The following is a 14,016-nucleotide window of genomic DNA, read 5'->3' as shown; positions in this document are numbered from 1 at the left end:
GCCCCGTGCCTGGTACCAAATCGATAGAAAACTCTATCTCATGACTTGGAGGCAAACCCGCTAATTCATCTGGAAAAACATCCCCAAATTTCTTTGACTACCTCTACCACATCCGGTGATGTCTCTAACTCTACTACACTCAAAGTTTCCAACTGGTTGTATAAAGAGTCGTCTCTTCTATACCTGGATCCTCGAACTTTGACTTTCGGATATCCTGACCTTCTAAAGACTACTGACCTCGCAAAACAATCCACATGGACATGATTTTGTATTAGCCAATCCATCCTTAATATGACATCAAAGTCACAACTATTTAATGTCATAAAGTTGGTACTCATCTCCTGATCCTCTATCATAATTATACAGTTTCAACACAATCTCTGGGCTATTTGTCGATCCCCCAATGATGTGGATAGTTTCATTACTCGGCCAGTGTCAGAAATCTCAAAGTCTTGCAACTATGCAATCTCAGTGGAAATATATGATCTAGAAGAACCGGTATCAAACAAAACTTGAATTTTAATATTGGAAATCAAAATTGTACCTTCTAGCACCTTGTCTGAAACTGGTATCTCCTCCTGAATCAAATGATACACCCTGCTCGGGGCCTAGGAATCACCTCTGACTGTGGCTATGATGAAGGGCAGTTCCTCCTGATATGTCCTGTCTGCCCGTACCCAAAGCATGCCAAAGGTCCCGTCTGTATAGGTTTCTGTAAGGCGGGTGGTCTCAGACTCTATCTGGTTGGTCCCCTTGGCCCTACTGGCCTCAGTGGAGCCCCAACTGGTCCATAACTCAACGGCGTAGGAACTTGATATTACGGATATGTGGGTCCAAAAGCACTCGGTCTCGAAAGCATCGGTCTCTTGGCCTGATCAGCTCTAGGAGGAAAAGAAGCCTGGGGTCGACTGGCCTGCCCCCTCAAAGTCTGTAGCTCTATCTCCTCTCGCTCAACCCTCTAAGCTTGACTCACTGTGCCTCGATAGCTAGTAGTCTCAATCACTAACATCCTGACCCTTAAGTAGGGTCATAGTCCTCTGAAAAATCTGTGAGCCTTCTGTAGATCGGTCAGAATGAGCTCGAGTACATATCGTGATAATCTGGTAAATCTCAGCTCGTAATCCGTAATGGATAGATTGCCTTGTACCAAACTTGAAAATTCCTAATGCGTGATCTCTCAGGCCATCTCAGATATGAATCTATCCAGGAACATCTTCTCAAAATCAGCCTACTTGAAGGGTCCCTTTCCCAAAACATTCATCTCAGAACGCCACCAATGGCTGGCATCCCCGTCAAATTGAAAGGCAGCCACCGGTACCCACTGGTCTATCGGGCACTGCATGGTGCTCAGAATCTCTCGGGTCCTCAAAACCCACTCTTCGACCTCAGCCTGGTCGAAAGAACCTCCAAACCTAGGTGGGCGTAGTCGTTGGAAGTTCTATAGCCACATCCCCGGATCTGTCTGAGTCTGGGGTGGGGGAGTTTTCGTGACTCTTAGTGGCACAACCTGTGGTCATGGCTCCTGGGGTGGAATAGGGTCGGCTTCTTGTGAAGAAGTATGGCGTTCCCTCAACTCTACCACCTCCTCGGCTAGTCTAGGCTGTGACTCGAACATCTCCTCCATAAACTTGTTCTAGGACTCAGCCATCTGTCTCATAAATGACATTAGCTGTGCTATCGGATCAAGGGTTTGATCTGATGCCTGTCCCATCTCTACTGTGTCCCGGCCTCTTCCTCTGCTTCTACCTCTGCCTCTGCCTCGTCCACTCATCTCGTTTCTGTTCATCACTAGCAAGGAATTTATTAGCATCACGCTAAATTCGTTCTTATGAAAGAATTAATCAATATCCCAAGATAGAAATATAGTAATGAACACCGTTTTCATTATTAACAGAAATACCATAGAATCTTATCTTAGTCTTATTAGGCTCTATTGACTCTAAACACAGAAGACCTTGTAATCCCACTACGGAACTACTAATGAGCTCTGATACCATCTGTGACGCCCCACCAAACGCTAACACAAATCCCGAGGTCAAACCTCAAAGTTTAGACAATTTCTTCTTCTTATGTTAGCGTTTCACGGAACTCAAAAGCAAAGAAAAATTGATAAGCCAATAACTAATAAATCCCGTATATAACAATGTACCAAAATATACAAGATGCGAAAGACAGTAAACTACGAATATCGTATAATTTTATCAGAGTTGCACGAAAAGGTAGAAATATACAGGATTATAAAAATTTCCTCACTCTAACATAGACCTAGCACTCGGCCCCAAAAAGAACATACACCTCTCCTAGGACGAACAAACTCCTAGTAGAAGTAGTCATAATACTCACCGGATAACAGACTCTGGTCGTCGGTATGACCCACTAGATAATCCTCACTAGACGGCTCTACGATTGTCTCTTCGGTTGTAGGCTCTGAAGCTAAAAAAAAATTAGGAAGTAAATGGTGAGTAACAATAGTTACCCAATAAGTTCACAAATAGCTCCTGCTAATAACCCCACCTAACATGTACGAATAAGCATACTAAAACATGTCAATACACGCAAGTTTTACTATTAAAACTATGGTTAACTCGTACGTATAGCCAAGGATGAGCAACTAAATAGTTTTAAAGATTCACATGACATCAATCATCAGTACTCACTATACCTTTTCATTTTGTCAAATAACTATGATTTATCACATTGAAATAACAAGCATACTTTGCAGTTTATAATTCAAAATATAACAATAGATACATAATACAAAATGGTGGAGTTGTGGAATTAGAGAGCTGGGATTCATGACTAGATCGCTCCTAGTTAGGACATGATGTTACAACATAAATATGACTTTTAGTTCCTGATTTTGTGGTTGGTTGCTGCTCTTACCACACTGGTGACCATTTATCCGACTCAAGCGGACCGTTTGACGTGACCGTAAGCAATGGGTCTCTTTTCGATGTGTTAGAACGTTCGACTACTACTAGATTGTTACTGATCACTGACTAATCATCTTCGTCTATGCCTATCAGGCGTACATGTGATTCCCAAAGTAAACACTTAATTCATATACAACCACTTTTACAATACACGTTCACTAGTAAAGATAGAAGAGAATGGACCCGAATTTCAGTTGTGACTCCACTCTCATATGCGTCCCATACCACGTATAAGCTTGGTGGTCCCTACCATACATCATAGGATAGTACACCACTCTGGATGATATGATGCACTATCCCTTCAAGCATTCACAGACTCTTTAACAACTCACAAAATAGCTATGTATATATATATATATTTGTTATTTCAAAACAAAAGAATAATTAAAAAACAGGGTTGAGAATGGATATCCAGTTTCCTACCAGGTGGCTACCTGGCCTAAAATAAACAACAATACTCGAAGCCTCTACGCCAACATAAATTTAAATAAACATGCAATCCTTTCATTATCCATGGATATCCCTTCACCAACCTACACATAACATACAACGTAAAATGCAGACATCACTCTTGGGTGTGATTATGACATTTTACCGATTCATCCATTTCCCATTCTATCGTGTTTCTACTTCTCGACTTTTCGAATCAAATATTTCATTTTTCAAGCTTGCAAATTCACTTTAATCATTCGATCGAAAAACTATCCAATTTTTGTTGAAACGGGATCCCAATAAGTATACGAAGGCAAAATTGCCAAAATTGGAAAAGTTGATGAAAATTTGTCTAAGTGTCGGAAACTCGATTTTCCAAAGTTGTCGAAATTGAAAAAGGATTTTTGTAAATGAAGGCTCTCGACAACATGAGAAGGACCATGTAATTTTGTAATCTAATTCAAAGTAATGCAAAAGATATCACACAAATTCTTGAAATATTCTTGTCTGATGAAAGTTTATTTATTTTTTTCCCGGCTCATTTGAAGGAGTTACAGGGCCCATAACTAGTTGTTTTAGCATGTTAAAATCATGAGGAATCCAAAAAAAAATATCAAAAAAAATTTTCGGACAACTTTTGGTTTTCACGGTGGCACCATGAATGTTCACGGTGGAACCGTCAAAATACTGAAAATTCACGAATTTTTTCATTTTTTTCTTCATTTCTTCAAGTTTTTCACTCGTTCTCAATTCTAATAACCCACCCACAGATCCAATATTCAAATCATGATAAAATACTTCAAATACCTTAGTTCTAATCATGAATTTGAAACAATTACAACATTGTTCTACAATTTTCAAAACACAAAATAAATTTTGAAATATCCCTAATTGCAATTTTCTCGAAATTTACGACTACTAATAAGAGTTGAGAGTCCCCTACTTGGTTCATGGTTGTCAATGGTGATGAACCAACACCAAGGGTCAATGTTCGGCGGCTCGAAGTTTCAAAAGTAGTTGAACTCGGGTGCTAATGGTGTAGTTGGTCATGAAACCCTCTTTGAAGGTGTTCTTCCCCTTTCCAATGACGATAAACGAATCTTCCTTGATTTGGATGAAACTCTCTAGTGGAGTTCATCGATGCCGAAAACTTTCTCTCCTTCGTTGATAATCAACCCGGACTCGCTTGCGATAGATTTTGATGGAAATGGTTGAAATCCTAGGTTTGAAGAATGGGGTGATTGTTTGTGAGTTGGAGAGGAGAAAGTGAATAAAAGAATGAGTTGGTTCTTTTTATAATAAAAGGTGAGGGCATTTTTTGTATTTTTTCCTTTGTTTCTATTTTTGACAAAATCTTGACCATTCGAACTCGAAAAATGACATATGAGTATTTCATTTCGAATAATTTTTCGTTGCAGACTTTGTGGTACCGTTGAATTCTTTTTATTCTTCCTCTATCAAAATTCACTGTTTTGGGTCCTACTTAACACAAAATTCGAAGATTTTATAACTTTCTCATCCGAATTCAAATTTGAAAGTTCTTATAGGCTAAAGTATATATTTCGATCATTTTGAACCTGATGACGAAGTCAAAATTTGTTAAAAATGAACAAACTAAAATTTGAGTATTCTACCCTAAGTCTTTCTTTTAGAATTTTATCAAAATTCACCATTAGATTTTCTCGATATACAATTTAAAAACTCGGTGTGTTACAACCCAACCCCTTAGTAAGGATGTCAGCCAACTGATCTTCAGTTTGCACGAATGGAGTACAAATGTGTCCAGACTACAACTTTTCTTTGATGAAGTGTTTATCTACCTCAATGTGTTTAGTTATATCGTGTTGAACTGGGTTCTGAGCAATATTAATGGTTGCCTTATTGTTACAATACTAACTCATCGGCCCATGAATAGGAAAATTCAATTCGATTAAGAGGATTTGAAGCCATAGAAGCTCGCACACCCCATGAGTCATAGACCTAAACTCAGCTTTTACACTGGATCTTGCAACCACTGTTTGTTTCTTACTTCTCCAAGAAACAAGATTACCCCCAACAAATGCTTAACATCTAGAGGTGGAACGACGATCTGATATTGATCCTGCCCAATCTACATCTACGTAGGCTTCAACACGCAAACTACCATGACATACATATAATAAACCTTGTCCAGGAGTGGATTTTAAGTGTCTTAGGATTTTATAAGCAACATCTAAATAAGTTGCAGTTGGTGCATGCATAAATTGGCTATCACACTAACTGCATAAACAATATTTGGGCGGGTTAAGGTGAGGTAAATAAGCCAGTCCACAAGTCTTTGATATCTCTCAACACCAATGCAAGGCTCACCATTGGACTCACGAAGCCTATGGTTTGACTCAATGGGAATATCACAAGGCTTGCAACCCATCATACCTGTCTCATGAAGGAGATCTATAACATACTTCCGCTATGAGATGAAAATACCCTTCTTTGATCTAGCAACTTCAATCCCAAAAAAGTATTTCAATTGACCCAAGTCCTTAATCTCAAACTCTTTTGCTAACTGGTATTTTATTTTTTTCATTTCATCATAGTTATTACCAGTCACTACAATGTCGTCAACATAGACTATGAGAGCAGTAATTTTCTCATTGGAATGTTTAATGAATAATGTGTGGTCAACTTGACTCTGCTTGTAATTATACTCCACCATGGCACAGTGAAACTTTTCAAACCATGCTCTAGGAGACTGTTTCAAGCCATATAACACCTTTTTTAATCTACACACTTTCCCTTCAATAGCTGGACATTTAAAACCAAGAGGAGGTATCATATATACTTCTTCTTCCAAGTCACCATGCAAAAAAGCATTTTTCACATTAAATTGTAGCAATGGCCAATCTTGATTGGCTGCAAGGGATAACAACACTCTAATAGAGTTCATTTTTGTTACCGGAACAAATGTTTCATAGTATTCAATGCCATAAGTTTGAGTATAACCTTTGGCGACAAGTCTGGCTTTATACCTAACCATTGATCCATTTACATCCCACTGGTTTCTTTCATCTAGGAAAAACAACCATATCTCAAGTATTATTCTTCTCAAAGGCCTGCATCTCCTCCTCCATTGCCTTTTTTTAACTTGGTTGAGACAAGGCATCAACAACACTATGAGGAACATATATTGAGGACAAAATAATAGCAAAAACACGATAGGAGGAGGACAAAATATCATATAAAACAAAATTAGAGATAGGATGTCGAGTACATGACCGAATACTTTTTCTAATTGCAATGGGAAGATTAGAATTATCAACTTCAGGAGCAGGGATATTACCTTTGACAGCTAGATTTGGGGAGGATTCTTAGTTGAGCTCATGAGGATTCTCTTTAGTGCCTTTGTCACGTCGAGAATACATAAGTAATTCTTTCTCTTCTTGTACAATAGGAATCTCTCCCTAGCTATTATTATTGCTAACTTGTAATTTTTTCTCTTGTATAATAGGAACCTCCCCCTGGCCATCATCACCACTGTTATGACAACTATCAACATTGTCAGAGGAAAGAAGAAGAGGACAAAACAATAACTCTTGGGGAAAAAACATTTTTCTACTTTCATTTGTCTCCCCCTGAAGAAATGTGTTCCAAGAAGAATAAAATGAGGTAGACTAAAAAAATGTTACATCCATAGATATAAAATATTTACGAGAAGGGGGATGATAACATTTATAACCTTTTTGATTAGAAGGATACCCAAGAAAGACACATTTGATGGCTTTAGTGTCAAGTTTGGTATGGCCGACTCGAGAAACATGAACAAAATACACACACCCAAAGACTTTGGGGGGAATGAGAAACACCTTATCAAGAGAAGACAAAATCTCAATGGAAATTTTAAATCCCAAGGCACGCGAAGGCATGCAATTAATAAGAAACGTAGCAGTTAAGAGAGCATCTGAGTAAAACATTTTTGGTACATTCATAATAAATAAGAAAACTTTAGTAACTTCCAATAAGTGACGATTTTTTCTCTCAGTCACGCCATTTTGTTGAGGAGTACTTACACAAGTGGTTTGGTGAATGATACCATACTCACTAAAAAATGAAGCAAGACCATCAGACATGTATTCTCCACCATTATCAGATCTAAGGACTTTAATTTTTACACAAAATTGTGTTTCAATCATTTTGTGAAAGAGTTTAAATACATAATACACATCACTTTTAGTTTTAAGTAAGTAAACCCAAGTAACACGAGAAAACTCATCCACAAATGTAACAAAATAATGAAAATCACGTAATGAGGTAACTGGGGAAGGTCCCCACGCATCAGAATGAATAAGAGAAAAATGTAAACTACTTTTGTTACCACTGGTAGGATAAGAGGTTCTACAATGTTTAGCAAATTCACACATCTCACACTAAAGATCTGACACAGAAATAGAATAAAATAATTGAGGAAACAAGCGTTTAAGCAACAAAAAGGAGGGATGGCCAAGGCGCCTATACCATTGTAATAACTTCTCAAAACGATAGCTACTCCGAACAGTAGATGAAAGCTTCTGGACTGAGGTAGCAACCCGTGATGGGGGATCCAAAAAATAAAGTCCTCCTTCCTCATGCCCTGTACCAATCATCCTCCTCGTATCCAAGTATTGGAAAACACAATGAGAAGGAAAAAAAGTGACACTACAATTTAATGATTCCGTGATATGACTCACAGAAAGGAGGTTTAAAGTAAAATTAGGGACATGAAGAACAGATGATAAGGTCATAGATGGATGAGCAATAACACTACCCTTACCAACTATAGAAGAATAAGAACCATTGACAACTTTTACTTTGTCCCTACCAGAATATATATGATAAGCTAAAAAAATGAAGACATACCAGTGATTTGATCCGATGCCCCCGAAACAATAACCCAAAAGCTGTTAAGAGTGGAAACAGATGCACTGAAGGTCAAAGTCGAAGTACCTAAGTAAGCAATCGCAGATGTGGGAAGTTGTACTAGGAGGTTCTAATTGAGCCATAAAACGCTGAAAAGCCTCAATCTCACCTCGAGAGAGGTTAGTACTATCAGATGCCGATGTTAGAGTTGGAGTAGGCTCTAATGTCTCAATGGAAGTAATAGAAAGAGCCCTTGAACCCCTTCCACTATTGTAACGACTACCTCCTCGGCCAACGACGAATAAACCTCTATGTGATGAACGATCATGAAAATCCCAACAAATATCCTTAGTATGGTGAGTACGACCATAATTATCACATTTCAACTTATCTTTATCATCAACAGTTGTCCCTGAACGACCATCGCCTCAAACACAACTATCATTGCGACCTCCTTTTTGGGACATCGAAGTTAAAGTTGTTCTCTCAAGAATGGTAGGTTGGAGCATAGCATTACGACGATATTACTCACGATGCAAATAGGAATATACTGTAGTTAATGATGGAAGAGGTTCCTTTCCTAGAATTTGAACCCTGATTTGTTCGTACTCGGAGTTTAAACCGACAAGTAACTTAAATACATGATTTTTTCAATCAACTTCTTATACGCAATAGCATCGATAGAACAATGGGCCCGAAATGTCAGATAATGATCCAACTCTTCCCATAGACGTCGGAGAGTGGAGTAATATATAGACAAGGGATTATCACCTTGCCTTATCTGCCAAATACTAAGGCGCAACTCATACACATGAGCTATGTTGCCTACTTCTGAATATGTCTCTGTAACTGCATCCCATTGAAAGCGCCCTCGATCCGCGGGGTGCGCGGATCCGCTTTTGACCCTTGAGGTTTGGGAGTCGCCACCTAGTTATTATGGTTTAGGAACCAAACTAACTCTAAAATGGATAAAAACTAATCTACTACAGAAAATCCGAATCCGGGGATCATGTTACGGGGTTGGAAGGTGTTAGGCACCAACCCCGCCCGGCCATTGCCGGTCTCTACTTATCCCAAATAAAGTTACATCGCTAATGACAAACCTAGATAAAATAAAAAATAAAAAATAAAAAACTTACCTTCGATCTGCAAAAGTGTTATTCCCTTAGATCTGGTGAGAATGGCTCCTTGTACCGTATTCCTTACTTTGTTCTGTCTCCGGATCTGATTTCTGATCTCCGAGGCAAGGTATCTCCTTCTTGGATCTGGATGCTTTGAATTTGTTGTAGATTTTTGGGGTGTTTTTGAAAGATTTCTAGGTGTTTTTTTAGGCTAAAATTGGAGTAGGGGTGTTAGGGAAGGAGTTGGGGCTCCAAAATTAGGGTTTTGGGGAGGTTGTGGAGGCTTCTTCACCTACTTCTTCTAAGGTTTTTTCTTTGATACGAAAATAGGGTGTGGAGGCTCCTATTTATAAAGTTTTTAGAAGCATTTAGGGTTTGATTAGGGTTTCTTTTAGGGTTTCAATTAGGGTTTTGACTTAGTCTTTAGGGTTTTAGGGTTTTGACTTTAGTCTTATGAGATTGACTTGATTAGTTTTAGATTAGGGTTTGGATTTAGGGTTTTGACCTTAGTCTTATGAGATTGACTTGATTAGTTTAGATTAGGATTTTGATTTAGGGTTTTGACCTTAGTCTTATGAGATTGACTCAATTAGTACCTTGACTTCAGTCTTGCTTGATTGACTTTAATTTTGACTTCAGTTTCACTTGATTGACTTTAATACCTTGACTTCAGTCTTTCTTGATTTACTTTTAATTTTTGGAGAACCCCCTTCTATTATATCTTTAATTCTTTGGACCCCCAAATGGAGGGGTCCTTAAAGAAATATCCCACGAACCCTCAACAATTTTGCCTGAGAGTCCAATTAATCGATTTTTTAGGTTCAACTTTTTTAATTAATTTCATTGACGTTTCACTTTAATTATTTAATGTTTTATTTATTAATTTTGAATTTTTTAATTATGAAAATTGTGAAATTACCATTTTGCCCTCGGAGAGGATTTTTTACGTTTTAAGTCATTTTTCAATGTTCCAGGATGTTTTGGAATCAATTTTTCGTAAGGAATTCAATGGGAATGTTGGTTTTTGTCATTTATGAAGTTTTTTGTATGAAATGATCGTGAACTTTATGAGGGGTATTTTCGTAATTTTGTCAAATTTTGTGAAAATTGGCGAAGTGGTTTACTTGGTTTCGATTTGTTGTTTTATGTGTTTGAACGGATTTTCCTAAGCGTAATGTAGGCTCTAAGGTTGTTTTGAGGTTAGGGGTATTTTGATAATTTAATCATTTTTAGTGATTTTTATCGTGAAGCTTCTTTTTTATTTGCAAGATGATGATTTCTATGTTTCTGGGGTCGTATTTTCCTAGCGTAGCGTGGTTTCTAAGTTTTGTCAGTTCGAGATACCTCATCCGGATTTCTGAAACATATCTGGTAACAAAATAAAGCATTGGAATAGACATCCATCATTGGGAACCTTTGCGATCGGGTTGACGACTTGATTAATCAGGCGGATGCAAAAATGGGGTGTCTACAGATGCCCCTCTTTGGCAGAGGGTTGAAGCAAACTAGATAGCAAATCTATTTTGGTAGAAAGTGCGATATCCGAATGCCAAAGCTAGTGACAGTTCATTTTGCAGCCTGATTTAGCAATTCGTCGGGGTGTTCGGATCCTTGAGGGTTAAACTCTCCCCGAACTAAAAGGTTGTCAGGTCCTCGAGCGAGAGCTCTCACTGATGGCGTCAGATCCTTGAATTTTAAAGAATTCTCCCTGACTAAAAGAACAAGTGTGCAAGTGTGTGCACTGTGTGAAACTGAGTAAAATCTGAGCATAAACTAAGCATAACTGAGCATAAATTGAGCATAAAAAAATTGAATGTCTTACTTTACCTACCCTGGGTGAAAGAGTAATAAACAATTTTTTTTGAAAAGTTTTACTCTACCTACTCGGGGTGAAAGAGTAATGAACTATTTTTTCTAAGAATCCTACTCTACCTACTCGGGGTGAAAGAGTAATGAATTCTTTTTCGGGAGTTCTACTCTACCTACTCGGGTTGAAAGAGTAATGAACTATTTTTTTTTGGGAGTTTTACTCTACATACTCGGGGTGAAAGAGTAATGGACTTATTTTCTGGGAGTTCTATTCTACCTACTCAAGGTGAAAGAGTAATGAACTATTTTTTCTGGGAGTCCTACTCTACATACTCGGGGTGAAAGAGTAATGGACTTATTTTCTGGGAGTTTTACTCTACCTACTCAGGGTGAAAGAGTAATGAACTATTTAAGTATAATCTGAGAAAACCCTCGATGACATCTGGCTGAGCATAGTTCGAGCAAACCCTCGGCGGCATCTGAACATAGTTCCGAGAAAGCCCTCGGCGGCATCTGAGCATAATTCCGAGAAAGCCCTCGGCGGCAACTGAGCATAATTCTAAGAAAACCCTTGGCGGCATCTGAGCATAATTCCGAGAAAACCCTCGGCGGCATCTGAGCATAATTCCAAGAAAACCCTTGGCGGTATCTGAGCATAATTCCAAGAAAGCCCTCGGCGGCAACTGAGCATAATGCAACTGAGCAAAATCCAAGATAACCCTTGGCGGCAACTGAGCAAAATCCAAGATAACCCTTGGCGGAGACTAAGCAAAATCCAAGATAACCCTTGGCGGAAACTGAGCAAAATCCAAGATAACCCTTGGCGGCAACTGAGCAAAATCCAAGATAACCCTTGGCGGAAACTGAGCAAAATCCAAGATAACCCTTGGCGGCAACTGAGCAAAATCCAAGTTAACCCTTGGCGGAGACTGAGCAAAATCCAAGATAACCCTTAGCGGCAACTGAGCAAAATCCAAGTTAACCTTTGGCGGCAACTGAGCAAAATTGGCAAAGGAATGAAGGACTTTTGGGAAAGAAACAATGAATTTGGAAAATACTGATCAGAGTGAATTGAATAAATCTGGAAGATACTGAATCTGGAAGAGAAATGATCGAATCCAGGAATGATTGGATCTGGGAATACCATATTAGTTGATCTCTGGACACAGTCAAATGTGAGATCCGAAGTGCTTTTGTTTGAACCTCAAGGATTTATCCAAAAGTTTTATGAATTTAAAACCTGAGTTTTTATTTCTTTTGAACCTCAAGAGTTTTTTGAAGAACTGTTATCAAGAGGGTAACCTTAAGTTTGAGGTTTTTAGGATTAACATTGCTCCAAAAATAAAATGTCCCTAGTTTGACAATAAACATGGCATTGAAAATAATTGAACACATCATTAAAAAATGTCCCTGGTATAAGGAGGGAAATTACATAATTTAGAGAAAAAGAAAAATGCCCTTTGTATGAAGGTTTGAAATATTTGATTACCACAAGCGCAATAAAGATCCAACTTTTAATTTTGATTAATTTAATTGAAGATTTTGAGTCAGGCTCAAAAGAATAAAATATTTCCTTTTGAGACTCATCCTAGAATTCACCATTCTCTCCATTGGTTCACTTAGGGAAGTAAGAATTTTTAGATCGATCGTAGACAAGATACTTGTGACTTCTGAATCTATGCCTGGTTTAAGCTGAGTATTGAACTTGATTATTCGGATTTCTGATGTTTCAGCTCGAACTACTCTCAGCTTGGGATTTTCTTATGTTATTTTTTGTATTGCTCTAACTTTTGCCTAGATCGCCTTTCCAGGTTTTCAATCTATCGAGCTTGCTCTAACTTTTGCCTAGATCGCCTTTTCAGGTTTTCGATCTAGCGAACTTTTTCTTTTTTCTTGGCTCTGATTGTTGCCAAAGTTGTCCTTTCAGATTTTCAACTTTGCGAGCTTGCCTTAATTTTTGCCTAAGTCGCCCTTTTTGGGTTTTCAACTTAGCAGGCTTCATCATTTTTTTTATATCTTTTTCTTTTCTTCTGAAGTTCTAGAATTACTGTCTGATCATGCTTCGCTACCCTCCTTGACTTTTTCACACAGTACTTAGGAGGACTTTTATAGGTAGGCTTGGGACTAGGTATAAAAAGAAAGGAATTTTGAGGCTCAAAAAACCCAAATGCCCCTTGTGTGGCATTTCATTTAAAATTTTTTTCTTGAACTTTCTTCCCCATTTTGGATGATATTTCTTTTGCATTTTTTTTTTTTAGATTTTTTCTTCATCAAGGAATCTATTTTTTATTTTGATGTGGTCGGGCCTGAAGTAACTTCTCAGGTTGCCTACGTACCCCAAATTTTTGGGATCAGACCAAAACGTAGTTCGGATTTTCCCTCCCCTAGGTTAGGTGATCAGGCTGAGAAAGAAAAAGGCATCATTTTATTATTTTTTTTTTTTGAAAAGGCTGCAAAGGGCTGAGAAAGGAGATAATGAACTGGGTAGCAGGAAAATTGATTCGGCCAAAGATGGCCTCCTTAAATGTAGTACCATTTGATCCGGTCAAGGTTGGTTGACTCTGGTAGTTCACTTTCATCATGATCTTGAAGTCTGACGACTTTTCCAGACAGTATTTCCTTAATGAATGAATTTCTTCAATTGGGTTCAGACTTTCTCCTATAGTCGAGGAGGAGTGTTCAATTTTCTTTGAAGTCTGATAGTTAAATCCTTGACTTGTAAATGATGAGCTTTGACCTTTTTGTCAAATACACGGGTGACTCTTCTTAGATAAGCTTGCACATGGTACAGGGCTTTAACTCGTTTTCTTCGATCAAGTTTAATTCTTCATACTGCTGACGAACCCAAT

General features: G+C 38.2%; 1 protein-coding gene across 11 annotated transcripts in view; it reads right to left on the bottom strand.

Moving 5' to 3' along the window:
• The window catches only part of LOC147409876 (putative methionine--tRNA ligase), a 53,822-nt gene that overhangs the window by 23,441 nt on the left and 16,365 nt on the right, over positions 1–14,016 (bottom strand). The gene's annotated exons all lie outside the window — the stretch shown is intronic.

The sequence above is a fragment of the Akebia trifoliata genome, chromosome 2, assembly GCF_017979445.1.
Source record: "Akebia trifoliata isolate Shusen 1 chromosome 2, ASM1797944v1, whole genome shotgun sequence".
Classification (NCBI taxonomy): Eukaryota; Viridiplantae; Streptophyta; class Magnoliopsida; order Ranunculales; family Lardizabalaceae; genus Akebia; species Akebia trifoliata.
Note: the sequence above shows the minus strand (reverse complement) of the source record. Positions and strands in the feature narration are given on the sequence as shown.